This window comes from Cornus florida, unplaced genomic scaffold (genome assembly GCF_030987335.1).
Source record: "Cornus florida cultivar Cherokee Brave unplaced genomic scaffold, ASM3098733v1 CherokeeBrave_3.0.0_Hap2_Chr11, whole genome shotgun sequence".
Classification (NCBI taxonomy): Eukaryota; Viridiplantae; Streptophyta; class Magnoliopsida; order Cornales; family Cornaceae; genus Cornus; species Cornus florida.
The window spans coordinates 125,193,833-125,203,783 of NW_026775581.1; positions in this window are offsets into that span (position 1 = coordinate 125,193,833).

A 9,951-nucleotide genomic window follows, 5' to 3' on the forward strand; every position below is an offset into this window, starting at 1 on the left:
GTTAGACAGCTCTTTTTATAATCTTAATTCAGTCAAACTCGTTTTTCTTGAGTCACCAAATATGTTTGGTGGATCGTGAGTCACAATCATAAAATGGGTGATGAAATTAAGAAAATGATTTATATAGTTCAAATTCAGACTTCCGGTCTCTTTGTGGGTGTTGGCAGAGTCCGAATTTGACGTCTTTGTCGGTGAAATTAATTCCACAAGCAAGATGTTGTCAGCTGTGCATCTCAAGTTACAAAAAAATAAAATATATATATATATATATATATATATATATATATATATATAATGTTTGAAGGGGTTTTGGTAACACTATATAATAAAATAAATACAGGTGATATCTAAGATACCAATAAGAAGAAAACAAAGAAGGAGCTTGATGAAGGAAGAGAAGAAGACCGATCTTACGAGATTAAGATAGAAGTAGAAAAAATATACATTTCTAATGGCAATCCTTTCTGTTTTCTTCATATTGGTACTTTAGATATCACTAGGGATGACAACGGGGGCGAGTTTGGGTAGGTGTATCCTCTCCCGTCCCCGCAACCATTTAAAAATTTCGCTCCCGTTCTTACCTAAAATCGCAAAAATGGGAGGACTTTTCACTCCATTTCAGCAACCGTTTAATATTTTTACCCTGTGGGTACCCGCCCTGTCCCTTTTAAGACTATAATTTATTTATTATTGAAATAGATTTACTCTTTTTTTCCTTATCTTCAATTCTTTATCATTGCAACTTTCCTTCTAATCAAATTCATTTTTTACTTTAATATTGTTATATAGGGTACTTAATATATATACTAATGAAATAAAGGTACTTAAGTAGTTTGTCTATCTAAACGGGGCGAGGCGATACACGGCCCCACACCAAATTCGCGCGGATTTTTATTACATCAAACCATTCCCGCCCAAATAAGCTTAACAGTCCCCCAAAATGGCCAAAAAATGGGGCGGGGCAGGACAGGTAATGGCGAGGGCGGGTCATATTGCCATCCCTAGATATCACTTGTATTTATTTTATTTTATAGTGTTACGAAAACGAACCCCTACATTTTGGTGACTTCGTTGGAGACTTAATGCCTAGGTGCACTGTGAGGCTCGAAGAGGCTTTAAAGGTTGAACCTTCAAGTCTGAGCAACCTCGTGTTTTGCTAAGGTTTGTAATGCTTAAGGTCTGGGCTCTCAAGGCTTAGTGACCTGGTGTGATACGAGGATTTGGAATGCTCGAAGGTTGGCTCCCAAGACTTAATGACCTAGTGCGCTACCAGGGTTTGGGTCGCTCGAGGGTTGGTCCCTCGAGGCTTAATGACCTGGTGCGATATTAGGGTTTGGGGTGTTCGAGGGTTAAGCCCTCAAGACTTGGTGACTTGGTGCGATACCAAAATTTGGTATGCTCGAGGGTTGAACCCTCAAAGCTTAATGAAATTTTTTGACTTTTCAACTTGCTGTGAAGTCTTAGTTAAGGGGCTGTGTTGATTTTTTAACATGCCATGTCAGTTGTTGGTGATTGACACCTACAATGTTTTATCAATAATCTCAAGTTACAAAATAAATATATATATATATATAATGTTTTATCAATACATACATATAAGTATACCTGTAAACAGTGAATTAAGTTATCCAAGTACAATTAAGTAATTGTAATGTTATCCAAAAGCTGAGCTGCACATTATGTTCGGAAATTCAAAAAAATCAATTAGTTGTGGTAGTTGTGTGGATGTAAGTTGTCCTAGGTGACAAGGCTTGAGTCGCCTAATTGGAAGTGGTATTAGTTTTGATTGTATCCATAATCTGGGTTTTTGCTCCTCTCCCCTCCAATTAAAATGGACTTTGTCAAATGGATCATGATACATTAAATAGAACATGTAAATTAATGAAAATTTTCTTGCTGCATATCTTGCCCCAAAAGCAAATATAATTTAAGAAATAGTTAATTTTCATTCACCATACAACATCTGCCAAATCATATTTGATATGAGAAATATTTTTTTTTTTATTTTATTGACAAAAAACTAACGCATCCTTCTATACTTATAACTACTCGAACCCTCACTTAATATTTTAGACAATAAAAAAAAAAATCATCACTACGCTACACAGTATTTTATTGAATTTGTGAGAATTATTTTTATAGCGGACTTTAGTACAATCAATTTGTTACTTATTTAATGCGAAAGGATTTATGGGTGATCATTACCCAATTGGGTGGTAGGAAAGGCAATCCCAAATAAAATTCAAAATAGACCTTGTTGCGTTTTCAATGGGGGCCTAAATAAGTCTTGGATCGAAGATGAAGCACATGGCATGGCACAGCTTGGTAGTTTGACGGGAAATGTGGTCCATGATCCAAAAGATGCAACAGATAGGGCGAGCTCAAAAGGCCTTGTAAATATGGAAGATTGTGACAGGATTGGATGAATAGGAAGAAGAGGTCATTATTGGACCATGTGTGTTGTGCAAAAGGCCTTGTAACGTTGTCGCACTTACAACCTGTGGTCCATTTTCTAACTTGCCACCATTGTCTAAGCGGACAAACATGTCTTTGTCGTTTGCTCAACTAAACATCTTCCTAGTTCTTACTTTTTATCTTTCTTCTTAACTAAGGACGTTTCAGGATTCGCAGTCACGGTATAATAATATGGTCTATATTTAGGTTACGTGACGGAATTCGTTATTAAAGTCATGAATTTTTTTAGACCTTACACACAAAGCTTAAAATTGATGAATACGTAATTTTTTATAATATAATTTAATAAATATGATTTTTTTGTGAATTTTAATAAAATTTTAAAGACCATTTAGCATGGATAAATTTTATTATTTTCTCTAAGAGTGCCCAGATGGTTTGGTGACGGTTTCATTGGACCTTTACCCTCAATTCTCCTTAGCAGCATATATAAATATATATATATAATTAAACACCTCTCCCATCTATTAAAGTGAAAGATTGTCATTGTCTACACGAATTACTGGATTACTGTTTTTCTAATTTTTAATTATAATTTTTTGTGCAAGTTTTTTTTTTTTTTTTTTTTTTTGTCATTTTTGTACCAATTTCACTTTGAAGCTGAAGGATATTAATTTCCAAAGGAAAATTAGAAGTGTTGACATGAAATCTTATCTTTTTTGTATTCTAGAACATTTGACAACTTGTTTGCTTACCCAGGAGCAAATAATTGCCCACTTAGTTCATATTTAAAATATATATATATATATATATACACACACATGCGAACATTTTACAAATTATTCACTGTAGAGTTCAAGCCACTTATTTGATTGACAGTCTTTTCTGAAAAAGAGAATTGTTCTTCTAACTTAATTCTAGAATAGTTTTTAAATTTGTGATTTTTTAAAATATTAATTCGGATGGGTATAACCAAAAGAAGCTCTAAGACCATTTTATTTATTTATTTTTATTTATTTATCACTATTAATCTCAGACTTGAGAACAAAATCCAAAGTTACCAACACAAGAGTAGACTATACATTTTCAGAAAAATCCCTTTAAGCTTCCTGAAATACATTTTCATTTTTCATTATGTTTTGACTATGAAACTTTATTTTTCTTTTAGCTAGTTAAGGTATGAACTTCTCAACCTTTATCACACACATTTTATAATCCTAGGCAACCAAAAAAATTAATGAATTGTTCAAACACATAAAACGTTCATGAGACGATATAAGACCATATGTTGAATATTAATTAGAAAATTGATTGTTAAAAGAAGTGCAGAAATCAATAAATGGCATGTGTGTGTGACCACAGTGTTTTTGACACCTCCCGTTGAGAGAGAGAGAGAGAGAGAGAGAGAGAGCAAGCAGTGAGCACAGTGGTGACATCCTGTTGAAAGAAGAAACACGCAGCTCAAGACAGTTCGGAAGTCCACGACGATCCCTATATTTATGTGCTCTTTTATTGCGCCGTTGTATTTGATGTAGGCCCTTCTTTCAACTTTATTACATTGTTGACACGATGTGTTTTACTTCATTCGTCTCAAAATAATTATTTATTTTTTTATTTTAAAATTTTTCAAAAGATATGTCTTATTTCAAAATTAAATATACTACTATTCTTTATAATATTTTTAAATTATTCTTTTTAACTGAACAACTGCACTAATTACGAATCACTATTTTATTTATTCCAAAATTAAATATACTACTATTCTTTATAATATTCTCAAATTATTCTTTTTAACTGAACAACTGCACTAATTACGAATCACTATTCTTTTAGTAAGGTTATATTTGAAACCTCACTTTTATTAATACAATAAAAATAATATATTTAAAAGTTTACTCTAATCAATACAATAAAAAACAATTAAAACTTCATTACTATAAAAAATTGAATTTTTCAAACATGACATATATTATGGGACAGAGGAAGTATTATAGTTTAACTCCACTTAATCCAACTAATATTATTATTTTTTTATATATAAAAAAATCCAACTAAAATCATGCACTTGAAGCAAAAGGTAAATGGTAATTGCTCATTACTTCATTTTTAACGATTTTTAAGGTCTATTTAGATTCTTAATTGTTCCTTAATAATGAAAATAAACTTGAAGTATAATTGATTGCCCATGGTTACATTTTATTAACAATTACATTCCTTAGTAATGGATACTACTATAAATTAACTTTGCAAAAAATAAATAAATAATTAATTAATATAATCTTTTTTTTTACCACAAATTAATATATTCTTAATTAAGCTATATTTTGCATAAACCCAACAAAAAACCCACTTAATCCAATTTGAAGCTAGCACAATTGTTTTTTATTTTTTAATTTTGTTTCTTTTGGAAATTTTAAAGAAAATATTATTGATGTATAATAATATATTATATAATAATTAAATTAAGTAGAATAAATTTTTATCTCCAGCACCTAAATTTTGATAAGAACACAAATGTGAGATACTTGAGAGGATACTATATTCTAGTGCATGAAGTAGAGTAGGCTTTATACTACATTTGCTTTCGAGGTTAATTTATGAATACAATTTTTTTTTTTTTTTGTTGCATTTGTTAATATTTTAAAATATTTTGTTAATATTTTAAAATAATTTATGAATACAAATGGAGTACAGTAATATTTTGTGCTGTAATATTTTAAAATATTTTCTATAAATTCCTTGTCGTGCTACATAAAGATATGGTGCAGAGCTGCGGGTAATTGCTCACCAAAACGTTGTATCAGGAATGTAGTACACTAATCATATTCTGACACGTTACCTACCGAGTGCAAGTTCCAGATGGATGGGCCTTTGGGCGCCATATGGTGGGACCAAGCCCAATGACAAGCGGAGTGACAGCATCGGATTCCATATATTGTCGGGACCTTTAAGAACCGGGGAAAACGACGGGTCTTCGCCCACTTGCATGGCCTTTGGGCCGGTTCCGCCGTAAGCGCATTTCGTGCAGAAAGACTTTGATGGGCTATTAGCCTATTCCACGTCTTTTTAACCTGTGACGTCGTTGTACTTTCAATTCGCTGTTCCCACCAATTCTTCTACAAGATTCCAAAGGTCCCCCCACCTCTCACTCACTCTCTCTCTCTCTCTCTCGGACACACACACACACTCACTCTCACTCTCTCTCTCTCTCTCTCTCTCCACAAATTTGGGCAACCATTAACAAGAATAAAAATTTTAAAAATTCAATTGAGGCAATTGTGAATTTTTTAGGGGTTTATTGGGAGCACTTTTAGAATTCTTAAAATTCAATTGACTTCACCACTACGGAATGGTCACTATTACACGCACATATAATCGTAACATATGTCACGTGTAAATAACCGTGAATGTCCAATGCTGCGCGATAATGTTAAAGAATTTAAATATGATTCTATATTTTTATATGTGTGTGCATCCATTTATTTTGAATGGAGCTTGAAATTCTATGATTTGTTTCCTCATATTGTGGGGTGTATATATTGTTGGAAATGGAGTATACAATATATAAAGTTTGGACGAAATTTTAAGTAGGTCTCATTAAGAATTTTTTATGAATATATAGGTGGGCGCGTTTCTCTTTGTAAGGAGATGATCCTGATATATTTATTCTCTCAAATTAGTTTTCGGGTAAATGAGAAATTAGTTCCAAAGTAAGGTATTTATTCTCCAATATTGAAAATAAAGTGAAACTAATTGAAGTTTAAATAAGAAGTTTGGGCACCCAAGTTTTTAAAAGGGGAGGACCTCATTTACCACACGCCCGGTCCGGGCTTGGGCTTTGGCTTTGGCTTAATTGTAAAGTCCGATTAATTTTTTATTAAATTGGGCTTGTGTTTGGACTTAATTTATTTTTTTGGTTGGGCTTATTTAAATGGGTGTGACTGGTCCAAACCAGTGCATTCAAAGGGTTGCACATGGTCCGAACCAATGCTTCTAAACCTTCTATTTGAACTGAACCATCACATCCAATGCATATGATGGTTTAAGCCACCTGAAAAGGCACCAGATTACCTATAAATACCCCATTTGGGATCATTTGCAAAATACACCAAAATTAAGAATACTTTTCTTCTACTTCTAAATTTTTTCCTCTCTTCTTCTTATTTCTTTGCATAAACATGATATTAGAGTGTGACTTAGAGTCTGGTTTAGAGAGAGAGAGAGAGAGAGAGAGAGAGTATTACACCAGTCGGTTCGTCCATTTCTTCGGTTTGTAGTGCTGCTACCGAAGAAAGAAATGTCGCTGTATTCTGAAAAATAGACGTCATTCAGTCCGTCAGCACCATAGCTGGACAAATCTGTCTTAAAAAGATAAAATTCAATTATAAACTCGACCGATTAACAAGTTCTTTTATATGATTTTATTTTATTAAAAAATTATATATATATATATATATATATTATATTTTACATAATATTTAAATAATAATACTATAGTATCTGTTACATAAATCATTTTTGGACTTGCATACATGTGTGGGTGTAGCTTTTTTGTGGGGTTTGTGCGTGCGTAAGCTTTCTTTTTCTTATGGAGGTTGGAATATATGCTTTTATTTCACCCGTCCTCTTCAATCTCTTGGTTTAAGAGTAGGCTATGTAATCAACTTTTAGACTGGGAGCTCGAAAATTGATAAAGGGAAACTATTAAGTCGGGAGTCTGAGGATTAGTAAAGCGGACTATTAAGTTGGGAGTCAGAGGAAACGGAATATATCGCTTTGTCTGTCATATTTAAATTCTCTAAATTAAATTTTTTAAGTCATGTTAAGTTAAATTTTTTACAGATTGACAGGTGACATTTAAAATTTATTTACGGCTTAAGTTAAACCATGTCAACTAATTTAAAGAAAGTTTAAAAACTGTACCGTTTTGATATAAGAAAAATTTACAAAAGTTTAAAAACTGTACCGTTTTGAAATTAGAAAATTTTGTAATACTTTAACGACGTTAACGTCGTTCTCTCTCCTCAAATTTTCAGAAAAAAAGATCGCTCCCACTCTTTCCTCTTGCTCATTTCCATGATTGAGAAAAGATTTCCCACCAAAAATAAATGTTCTTTGGATTCGTCATTGAGCAAAAAATGGTCAATATTGATAAGTTTTATTTTAGTCTTTTAGCTTTATGTAGGGTTCGAAACATTGATGGGTTATGTGGATGGCTGACGAAATTTCTGTCACTCTATTTGGGCAAGTAAAATGATATAATTAGGGGTAATTAAAAAAACAAGACGCTATGTTCGGTGCACCTTGTATAAACATCTAATATACACACGTAAAACACACACACACACATTTTGTGTGTGTATGTATATATATAATACACAAAATGAGTAGAAAAAATTTGTCCAAAGGTTAGCCGTCAGTGTAATCACTTAGCTGAACCAATTATCTTCTCGAGCAATTGATTTCGCAGCTCATGCTTACCAATTAATTAGAGTGACTTTATACATTTTGACAATTGAAAGTGCAAGAAAATGCCGTTGTATATTAGAAAAATAATTTTTTTTGTATTCCAAACAATCTGCCACTCATTTTCTCTGTCACTTCTAGAAGTTTACAATTACCATAATTTTCTATATTTTTTTCTATAGGTTGAAGGTTGATGGGTCTTCCTTATTTGTGGGGGTGGTCTGCCTATACAAATTGACCCAAAAAATGCGGCATGTTGTTGCTATTTTCGACTATGTATAAATTGGGCTTGAATTATGGACCTTTTGGATGATGAACAGCCCAGTAAATCGGGCATGTTGGGCTGCACCTGGCCCGGATCGGGCCCATTCACATTTCCCAACCTTTTTACAATGAAGAAGCTCCGAATCAAAAGTTGAACAAGTAATAATTCAACATCGGATTAACTCTCTGGGATTAGCCTGATGATAAAGATTTTTATCTACCGAGAGTACGAATCCTGTTACAATCACATGTAGGGAATTTTTCTGGTGCATATGGGACGAGATAGGTGGATTAAAAAAAAAAAAAAAAAAAGGGATTTTTTCAGCTGATATAAGAGCATAAAGGGCTGGAACGTGTTTGTTTATTTGTTTTTGGGCCAGGCTGGGCATCTAGAATTTCAACTTTCTAGTCCAAGCCTGTTTCGATGATGCATGATTGTTGAAACACACACACACACACACCTGATTCCATCTGGGCCGTGCGGTCCAATCACACAGTCCATAGACTGATGTTCCAACCCCAAGTCCTCCAACCTGAACTACCAAAGAACTTTCATCAAACAAATGCTGTTTGGTTGTGCCATTGAAGATTTCAAGAAAAACTGGAAGTGAGGAGCATCCACTATGGGTGGGCTTGTTTTGACCATTCATCCGAGTCACCTTATAACAACACTGTTATCACTAAGGACAAAGTAACAGAAATAAACACTTCAATTTTGATCTCCTTAATGTTGGATTAATATCTGATACAATGTTTAAGAAACACTTTTCAAAATATTACCTGAATCCTAAAATAAAAAATCTTTAACCACCTGATTAAATTTTACAACAGTACAAATAGGAAATTTGGATGGTTTAAATCATATGCAATCTGACATGTTTAATATTGGCTTCTCAGAATGTCATGACTTATCAGAGGATAGAAAAAAAAGGGTGTTTCCTAGTATTTTCGTTTCAAGTGAGCTCATTTGGCAAGAATTTAAAATCATGAAAATTGACAATTCACCCTAGTTTAAACTCACGTTTTTTTTTTAATCCCATGATTTGACAAATCTCTTTTCTCCCGATTTAGAATTCAACAGCTAAATTTACAATTTCAAAATCGATTGATTATATTATTATATCAAAGATGGATAATGGAATCAACTATTGGAATGTTCCATTATGACGTACAAAAATTGGGTTAACTCTGATAAGATTAGATCATTAGAGATTGATGAATTTCTAAAAGAAATCCTCAATTTGTAACTCAAAATCTCAAGATTCCAAATTTATAGGTTTGAATCTTTGGAATTGTATAAAAATAAAAAATAAAAACTATCAATTTGGTGAAGTAACAAAGCTAGAACTCCTTTTCTGAAATCATGCAAAAGGAGCTCTACTTTGTGCATTTTCCTTTCCTGTACTCTGTAAACTAGTTATATCCACATTTAAGTCCCTAATTAAAGTGTGTGCATCATCAGGGTGTTCTTACACTCTTATTTATAAGGTTTTCGGGGTTATTCTGAGTTGCTTTATTGGTTAGCTATATATTCTCAAATGACTAAAAATTTGTAGTTTGCTGGTTATTTCTCACCTTTAAAGTAGAGCGTTGAATCCTTCTAGGGGAAAATTGGGTGTGAGAGTTTCATTCAACAAGAAACATAAGCATATATATAAATATATATATATATATATATATATATATATATATATATATTCCCGAATGATGAGTAATCAATATCCAGGTGAGGCAGTGTGAAACATGAAGGACAGTATTAGATCTGCAACCAACATCCAGGTGAGGCAGTGTGAAACATGAAGGACA